This window comes from Adiantum capillus-veneris, chromosome 4, assembly GCF_014529385.1.
Source record: "Adiantum capillus-veneris isolate H3 chromosome 4, ASM1452938v2, whole genome shotgun sequence".
Classification (NCBI taxonomy): Eukaryota; Viridiplantae; Streptophyta; class Polypodiopsida; order Polypodiales; family Pteridaceae; genus Adiantum; species Adiantum capillus-veneris.
Genome location: NC_140934.1, coordinates 117,609,500 through 117,618,073, shown reverse-complemented (window position 1 = coordinate 117,618,073; position 8,574 = coordinate 117,609,500).

Sequence of the window (8,574 nt, the reverse complement as noted above, 5' to 3'; positions counted from 1 at the left end):
GCATCACTCCAGGGGGGATTTGTTACCATATACATGTGGTAGTGATGTGTGTGAACACACTAGGACCGCCGGGGCATTTTTTCCCTCTTTAGGAGGTTTTTTCCCGCGTGCATTGTATATACGCCCATCACTCTAGGGCTATCTATCTTTCCATTGCACACTAAGAAACACACTCTCTATTGTGTGCCTTGAGCTTCCTTTGTCTTCTCCAAGCTGTGTGCGTTTCTTTGCAACCCTAATTCCAACAGATAAGACAACTAAAATTGTCTTGACTGCTAGAATATGGTGGCCAACATTGCACATGGACGCGGAAGAAGATAGTAAGGGATGTGATGATTCCCAATGTACCAAAGTACCTCTACAAAGATATGAGATTCCATTATAACCAATGATGGGTGCAAGGGAATTTTCTAAATGGGGTATATATCTTGTGGGACCTATCTCACCACCTGCTTATAAAACCCATGCCAAATATATCATTGTTGCCACAAACTACCTCACGAACTGGGATGAACCAATAGCCATACAAAAAGTAGATGCCAAATCCACTGCACATTTTCTATATGAAAATGTATTTGTAAGATATGGATTACTTACAGAAATTATCAATGATAGAGACACAAATTTCATAAACAAAGTTAATGAAAATCTTCTAGAGAAATTCATGATCATTCATAAGAAGTCTGATCCATATCACCCACAAGCTAATGGATAGGCTGAAGCTACTAATAAAACACTTTGCACAATATTGACTAAAGTTGTGACAGATTCAAGAACGGATTGGGACAAAAAGTTACATTCTACTTCATGGGTATGTAGAGTGGCCTATAAGACATCCATTGGAACAACACCTTACAATATGGTGTTTGGTCTTAATGCCATTCTGTCTATTGAATTCTTAATCCCAAACTTGAGAGTAGCTAAATAATTAGAGTGGACAGTCATGAATTTTCTTCTAGATTAGATAACCTAGAAAAGCTAGCTGAGCTACACCTTACAACATGTTAGAAGCGGCTAACACATGCTACACCAACTATGCACCAAGCTAGGGATGTGCTATTGATGTGCAAAATATTTCCTATTCACATTGTATATGGTCTTAGGTTCATTTAGGAGTTCCAATTTGTATAGACTAAGACTAAGGGTTTAATTCAATTGTAATGCATAGTGACTTGAGGTCCATGCTTATTAAAGAGCCCTACGCTAAATGGTAATTCATTCTTGGGTTAAATGCATGCTTGTGTGTTTGTGTGATTAAGAGTTGTGACTAGGGTGGTTGGATGTGAAGGCTAATTTCAATCACATAATTGTATGCAAAGTGATTAATAATTAGGATTGTGTGTTTGATTAGAGGAAGACCCTTCCATGGCTTCTCTCTATGATGGGTAGAAGGACCCCTTGAATCCTCTTACTCATTATGTCTGATGACACTCTCACATTTCATTGTGTGATGTTTCCATGCCATAGCAAGGTGATGCTCTCTCCAGATTGATGATTTTGTCTGAGTTGGTCTAGGCTATGACTACCTCCTACATTTGGCGCCATTGGCGGGGAGCGGTTGCCTAAGCTAGAGGAGTAGAGGATGCTTTGATAAGAGTAATTTCACTACTAATTTCATCAATTTTGAGTTTGTGTAACTCAATTTTAGTTTAATTTGATTGTGTGTGATACTAATTGAAGCTAATTTATGAGTTATAAATACCCCAAACCCCCAATTTCACCCTAATTTCACTAATTTCATACTAACCATTACTAAGCTTGCTTCATTTCCATGGTAATTTTGATTAATTCCATGCTAGTTTCATGCTAGCAATCACGTATTTCTACTAACATTTGACTAATTTGTCTAACCTAACCACTAACCTCTGATGTGTAATGTATGTTTAATCCCCTTTGAGTGTTTGGTTTGTACACATGCATAGAGTCTCTGGTATCAACCTTGGCCACTTTTGAGCTGAAAGTAAATAATCATGTTTATTTACTTTTGGCCTAAAACGAGCACTTTTTAAAAAGTTTTTTCGTGGACAATCTTTTAATGATCTATTTTAAGCCTTTGAGTCAAGTCAAAACTTAATTTGGCATAAAATATCAAGAAAAAGTAAATAATCTGAGTTTTTGCAAACTCTTGAAAATTTACCTCAAATGCGTCCCTAAGCTTATCCACTGGTTCATACAACTTTTAAAGGATAATCTCCAGTCAGATTCAATAGTTGACAGTCTTTTGGTGCTGTTTCGAGCCGTAGACTTGAAAATCTATAACTTCACATAAATAACTCACAATTGATTCTTCTAGAGAGAGCAATGTTTTGAGATCCCACCTAGGATTCTACTTATACTCCTAGATTCTACTGCACTGGAGTTGTGGAAAGTTACAAACACTCGTTTTCTTGTTTTTTATAGTTTTATGAGCCTTGATCTTAAGACTTGTGTCGTTCATCAATCATTCTCAAAATCCAATCTAATCCTATAATCCTACAATCCTAAAAGGTACTTAGCAAGTCCACTTACTTCCAAGCTACCTCTACACAGCAAAAGATGACAATCTTAAGCTATGAGGTTTTAAAAAAGAAAGTTTTGACTCTAGGTGATCCTAGAGGAAGTTAAAGGACAACTACACAAGACGCTCGTGTTTTTCCCTAGTTTAGGTCTCTTCGATCCCTGGCAATGGCACCAAATGTGGGACGGGTATCTAACCTCACTCCTATCTTATTGCAGACATAGTGAGAACCACGAATATAATTGTTAATCCATGGGACGAAGTTGACTCGAATAGTGCATAGAGGCCACGAGAGGTTGCCAATCTCTTGGAAAACAACAAACAACTTGCATCTATCTCAAGCTACACTCAAATGACAGAAATCACCAAAAGCTAGTCGCTAATCGGCAAACAAATCATAACCGTTTCAGCATCAAACGACTTCCAAACGTTATGAAACTTCTAGGACATGTTTATAAGACCTAACCACACATGCTTATAGTCTCAAATCAAGTGCAAAATTAAAATCACGATTGTTAATAGCAGTGAGTTTTTGACCTCATCATTTTCTTGAGGGGTTCACTGTTCAGTATCCCCCTATAAAATGTGCATTCATGGGGTATTCAAAAAATTCACTCTTTTAACATGTCTAAATGAATAAAATGATCCCTTATTTTAGGATTTTTTCAAAATTGAATATAAAATCCCTTATTTTAATGTATCTTTGTTAAATTGCTTAAATGTTTTGCATTTAAAAACCCCTCCTTTTGAACTCACGTTATACAATAACATGATTACATAGTGCCCCCCCCCCCCCCCCCCGAGGTCGTTTTCAACCCAAAATGCATATAAATGTCTAGCAATGATGCCCCAATATCTAGTCTATACTTATTTTATGATTTTTAAGCTTAAATTCCTACTTATGATGAAATTAGGCCGTGGGTCGACGATGCCAAAAACTACGGATTACCATGAAATGCTTACCCCAATGCATAGAGCTCTTACCTGCGATTACAAGGCAACAGACGGCACTGCAATGTGACAACCGGGAAGGGAGTAGGAAGCGTGAGAAGGAGAGAAGTGAGCACAGTTAGCTCACGTTGTATTTCATTATCCAAAAAACTTACAAAATACTTACAAAAATTAGCTTTTATACCTTAGACAAGTTTCTATGGTCAAAACTAATAATCTGGGAGCTCTAACTAAAGATAGGTTGATACAATCTGGAAGCTTGTAGCCCCAGCTCATCAATTATACACAGTTTATCTGGAAAGTAGGAGTCATAACATTCCCGATTCATCAAAATAATAAGTTTTTTAACAATAAGATCTCCGAAAAATGTTATCCGAGTTAGCTTGCTACTAACACCGTGTAGGTCATTCAACCCCCGATGCACTAACCATGTAGATGAGCCTAGTAAAAAGGAAGAATACCTAGGCAACACCCTCAATCCAGCAAATCTCCAGGTCAGCAACCCTTTAGTCTAAGGCTAAGCGATGTAGGTGATCCTAGTCTTGTATCGACGCTGCCATGAGAAACATAACACATGAGTCCAATCACAATAGCACTTCCCAGATGCACAAATAATCCTTTCCAAGCAGTTAGACTATACAAGGTCTCTACTCTTACAAGTCTACCATAAACCATCTTGATCACTTCATAACCCAATCCAAAACCCATAAACCATAATCCAATCATATCACACGGGTGAGCACTCCACCCTACTTGGGTGAGGCACGACCAATTGTGCATAACCACTGTAGAACATAACATGGATGCAAAAGTTTTGGCAGCATAAACAAATCCGGAAAAAAAAAAACCATGAGCCACACCGGCTTCCACCATAAAATTTCAACCATAATCCATGAGGGAATCTCAACCCTTAACCATAAATCATAATCACATTGAACCACTCCCACACTTGGAGTTTGACACATCCCCTGCAATCAATCGGAGTCTACATATGTGACCCTTAAGATGTGACTCTTTTATGCATAAAAAGAATCCTACCGAGAACTAATCATGATATAAAAATCCAATTTTGACCACATCCAACCATGCAAAGTTGATGCATCACATCTGTACTTCACCTCCCTAGCACATAGAGCTAGTTTTGACCTAGGCAGGTGGAAAGCAATCACAACCATGCATATGAGGCATCCACATCAATCCATGAGTTCCCATACATCATATGATAACATTCCATCACCATAAACATGACGCAAAATAGCTCCGACCTTTAGATCGACCATAAACCATAACTTTACACATATGCAAAAAACAAATTTTTGGCATTTTCATGAGTATAAAAAACATGCAACTGAAAGTATTTGGCCTCAAAACAATGCATCAAGTTCAGCTCCATAATATAGACTATCCCTCTATCACATCACTTTGACCATATAGTACTCACACAACAAACCGTAACCCTAAAAGAAAGCCACTATATTCATATCTGCCTATGCGGTTCGGGATGTTTAACCATATACTCCTACATAAGTTTATGGCCATCTAATAATTGAAATCAACTCACCAAAACAACCATAAAACATATAAAAACAGGTCGATCAACTCACGACGTCATATGGGACCCTCCTTGGTAGCACCCCTGCGCGTGTAGGTAAAACCAGTTATAGAGTGATTCATAACTTGCATTCCCGAAGTGATAACGGAGACCTAGAATCATTTATCATCAAGTTTCATTAAGATTCTCAATTGGTTAGGTGGGTTTGTCCATCCGGTGAATCTATATAGTGGTTCTCCAAGGAGCTTAGAGTTAAAAATGGTGGTTTAATGGGCAACAAACTATTTTTTGACCATATCTCTTAGCGCGTGCGTGTTTTTCACATGACACCTCAGAGAGAAAATGTTCTAAATGATGTGTTCTATCTCTTGCAGAAAGGGTTCGGGCTAATTCATAACGGCTTGTGATTTATGACCAAAACAGTGTCCTTACCGCCTCTATGACGTGAAACAAAAAGCGCTTTTTATGCACGCACGTGATCATAAACGCATCATGTGCATAAATTAGCATGTTAAACATGATGAAATGTACTTGGTTGATCCATGCATGCACTCGTGTGTGAAAAAACAATCATCGAGAGTGTGACTACGCAGAAAAACGACATACACACACACACACACACACACACACACACACACACACACACACACACACACACACACAGAGAGAGAGAGAGAGAGAGAGAGAGAGAGAGAGAGAGAGAGATGATGGCTATGGAGTTTAGAGCTTCTCACTGTGCTTTAGAATAGATTAGGGACTGTCAAAAGGCTTCTTGGTTTGCCGCAAGAGAGCAGTGATGAGAGCTACGTAGAGGTATCCACCACAAAAGCTTCCAGAGAGCGCGTACACAGTGAAACGAGAGAGAATATAATAAGCAAGGCAGAGAGAGAATGTCCTTCTTCTTCTTCTTCTCGAAAGAGAAGAGCTTATGGAGATTGTGATAAAGAGATTACACCACTCCGTCTAATAGACATGTATAGTCTTGCGGTAGTAGATGCAACAAACGGCACTGAAAACTGAGTACTCTATGCCAATTTATAGGTTCTGCAACTGCCCGAAGTGTGTCCCAAGCTGTAGGTAGCGCTACCTTCTTGCTTGGAGTAGCCCCTAGCTTTTGGAAAAAAACTCTAGTCTTTATTACAAACAAGCCTTTGCTTTTGGTGGTCAACTCTTCCATTTAACATTCAAATTTTACAGCAAAATTGACCATCTGAGCAGTATCTGGCTAACTAATGGAAACCGTAGCTAGACTATACCACACCATAATGTCCCGACATAATTATGACTTTCTCATATTGCCCCGACGTATTTACGGTACTGCTTTTTATAAAAATATTTTCCATAAAAGTCTGGTCTGCGCGGAGACTAAAATTAATATTTTTACATTTAGGTCATCATAAAAAGAACATTGCTTTTCAAAAAAACAGAAAAGCTAAAAATAGTGTAATAAGAAAGAGGATTCGCTTTTCACTAAAAAACATTAAAAATTATGAAAAGCTATAAATAGAGTGAAAAGCACTTAAAAAGCGGTTTTTTACAAAATTGAACCATAGCTTCCCCTAAACACGTAGATTAAGGATCCGACTTTGCTTTTTGCAAAAAAGCACCTAAAAGCATGAAAAAGCTAAAAATAACAAACTTTTTCAAAACTGAACCAAATGTCCGTCTAACTTACTAGAACATGGAAACGATCTTGCTTTTACTTTAGAACCTTCCAATACTGTCAATCAAGCATCTTAAGTCAAGATTTGGCAAAATAAATATTGAAAGCTATGTTTCTTATTTTTAGAAGAGACCCAAAAATTGAGGATCTTACAAGCTACGTCCTTAGATTGACATATTTATGCTGGTTTGAGTTCTCGCTAGGCTACTCCATCCGATCGCAGTGGCCCGCCAACACAATCATTGTACGAAGATGCATGGACAAAAGTATCAATACAAAGCAAATTGGAGATGCTAAGGTCTTTACCTTCTTTTTAGGGGAACACAAAACAAAATCCAAAGTTAACGTTGTGACATCTCAATGGAGTCAAATTTCACAAATGAAGGACACAAAGAACCTGCACAAACTAATGTCTTCTCCTATAAGATACACCATTATGGTCGCCAAGCTTTTGAAGATTACACCACATTTATGGGGTCAAATGAGCAAAAACCTAAAAAAGATGGGGTTGCCAATCCCTTCACATGATAAACTTGCAAACAAAAACATGGATAAAAATCAATCCGAGAAAGCAAAAGAACCGGCAATAGTGAATAAGGTGGGTGGTTATTGTGAAGGAGAAGAAGAAAACACTACCTTACCACTCGATTATAAGGGAGTAAAAATGATAGCCATAATAGTGGGACTAGGGTAGCCATTGCTACAAAGGAAATCGGGGAGAAGTGGGACATACCAACTCTCAGGAAAACACGTATGAATTTGCAACTAGCATACGGATTTATGTTGGAATTAGGGTTGCAAAGAAACGCACAGCTTGGAGAAGACGAAGGAAGCTCAAGGCACACAATAGAGAGTGTGTTACTTAGTTTGTAATGGAAATATAGATAGCCCTAGAGTGATGCACGTATATACAATGCACGCGGGAAAAAACCTCCTAAAGAGGGAAAAGATGCCTCGGTGGTCCTAGTGCGTTCACACACATCACTACCACATGTATATGGTAACGAATCCTCCCTGGAGTGATGCGGTGAACGAGAGCTAGCACATGAGTAAAGGGAAGTGCCATGCCCTAAGGACATGATCAGTCCACAAAGGGGAGTAAGCCCAAAGCTTTGCGGAAAGCTTCATGCTTCTCACGAGACAATGCCTTTGTAAAAATATCTGCAAGGTTGTCCTGTGTTGGCACATAAGCTAAGCTGATCTCTCCTGCTGAGAGCCTCTCTCTGACATAGTGGTAATGCACTTCAATGTGCGTTGTGCAAGCATGAAAAATTGGGTTCCTCGCAACTACCAATGTGTTCTGACTGTCAGTGTAGATAGTGTTGGCAGTGTCCTGTCCAACACCCAAATCAGCCATAAGGCGTCTGAGCCATACACACTCAACCGTAGCTGTGAAGACTGCCCTGTACTCAGCCTCACAACTCGAAGTGGTCACAGTAGGTTGCTTCTTGCTGAACCATGATATACATGAAATGCCAATCATGAAACAAAAACCACTTGTGGGCACTCGCGTGTCAAAACAACCAGCCCAATCTGAGTCCGAAAAAGCAGGTAAGTCTGGCGGCAATGATCCCCCCTTGGGATAAAACAAGCCAAGATTTAAAGTGCCACTAAGGTAGCAGAAAATCCTCTTGACAGCCTGCCAATGCTTAGACCCTGGGCTATGCATAAATCTGCTGACCTGTGAGACTGCAAACTGAATATCTGGCCTCGTGTTGCATACATAAATGAGGCAGCCAACAATAGTTTGGTAAGGAGTGACATCAGCAGGATCGCCAGCATCATGTAGACTCAAATTCAAACCTGTTTCCATGGGAGTGGCAATAGGTTTGCAATCCTCAAGTACAAACATACATAGCAATGTCTCTATGTAACTTTTCTGACACAAGGCAATACCACCATAACACTGCT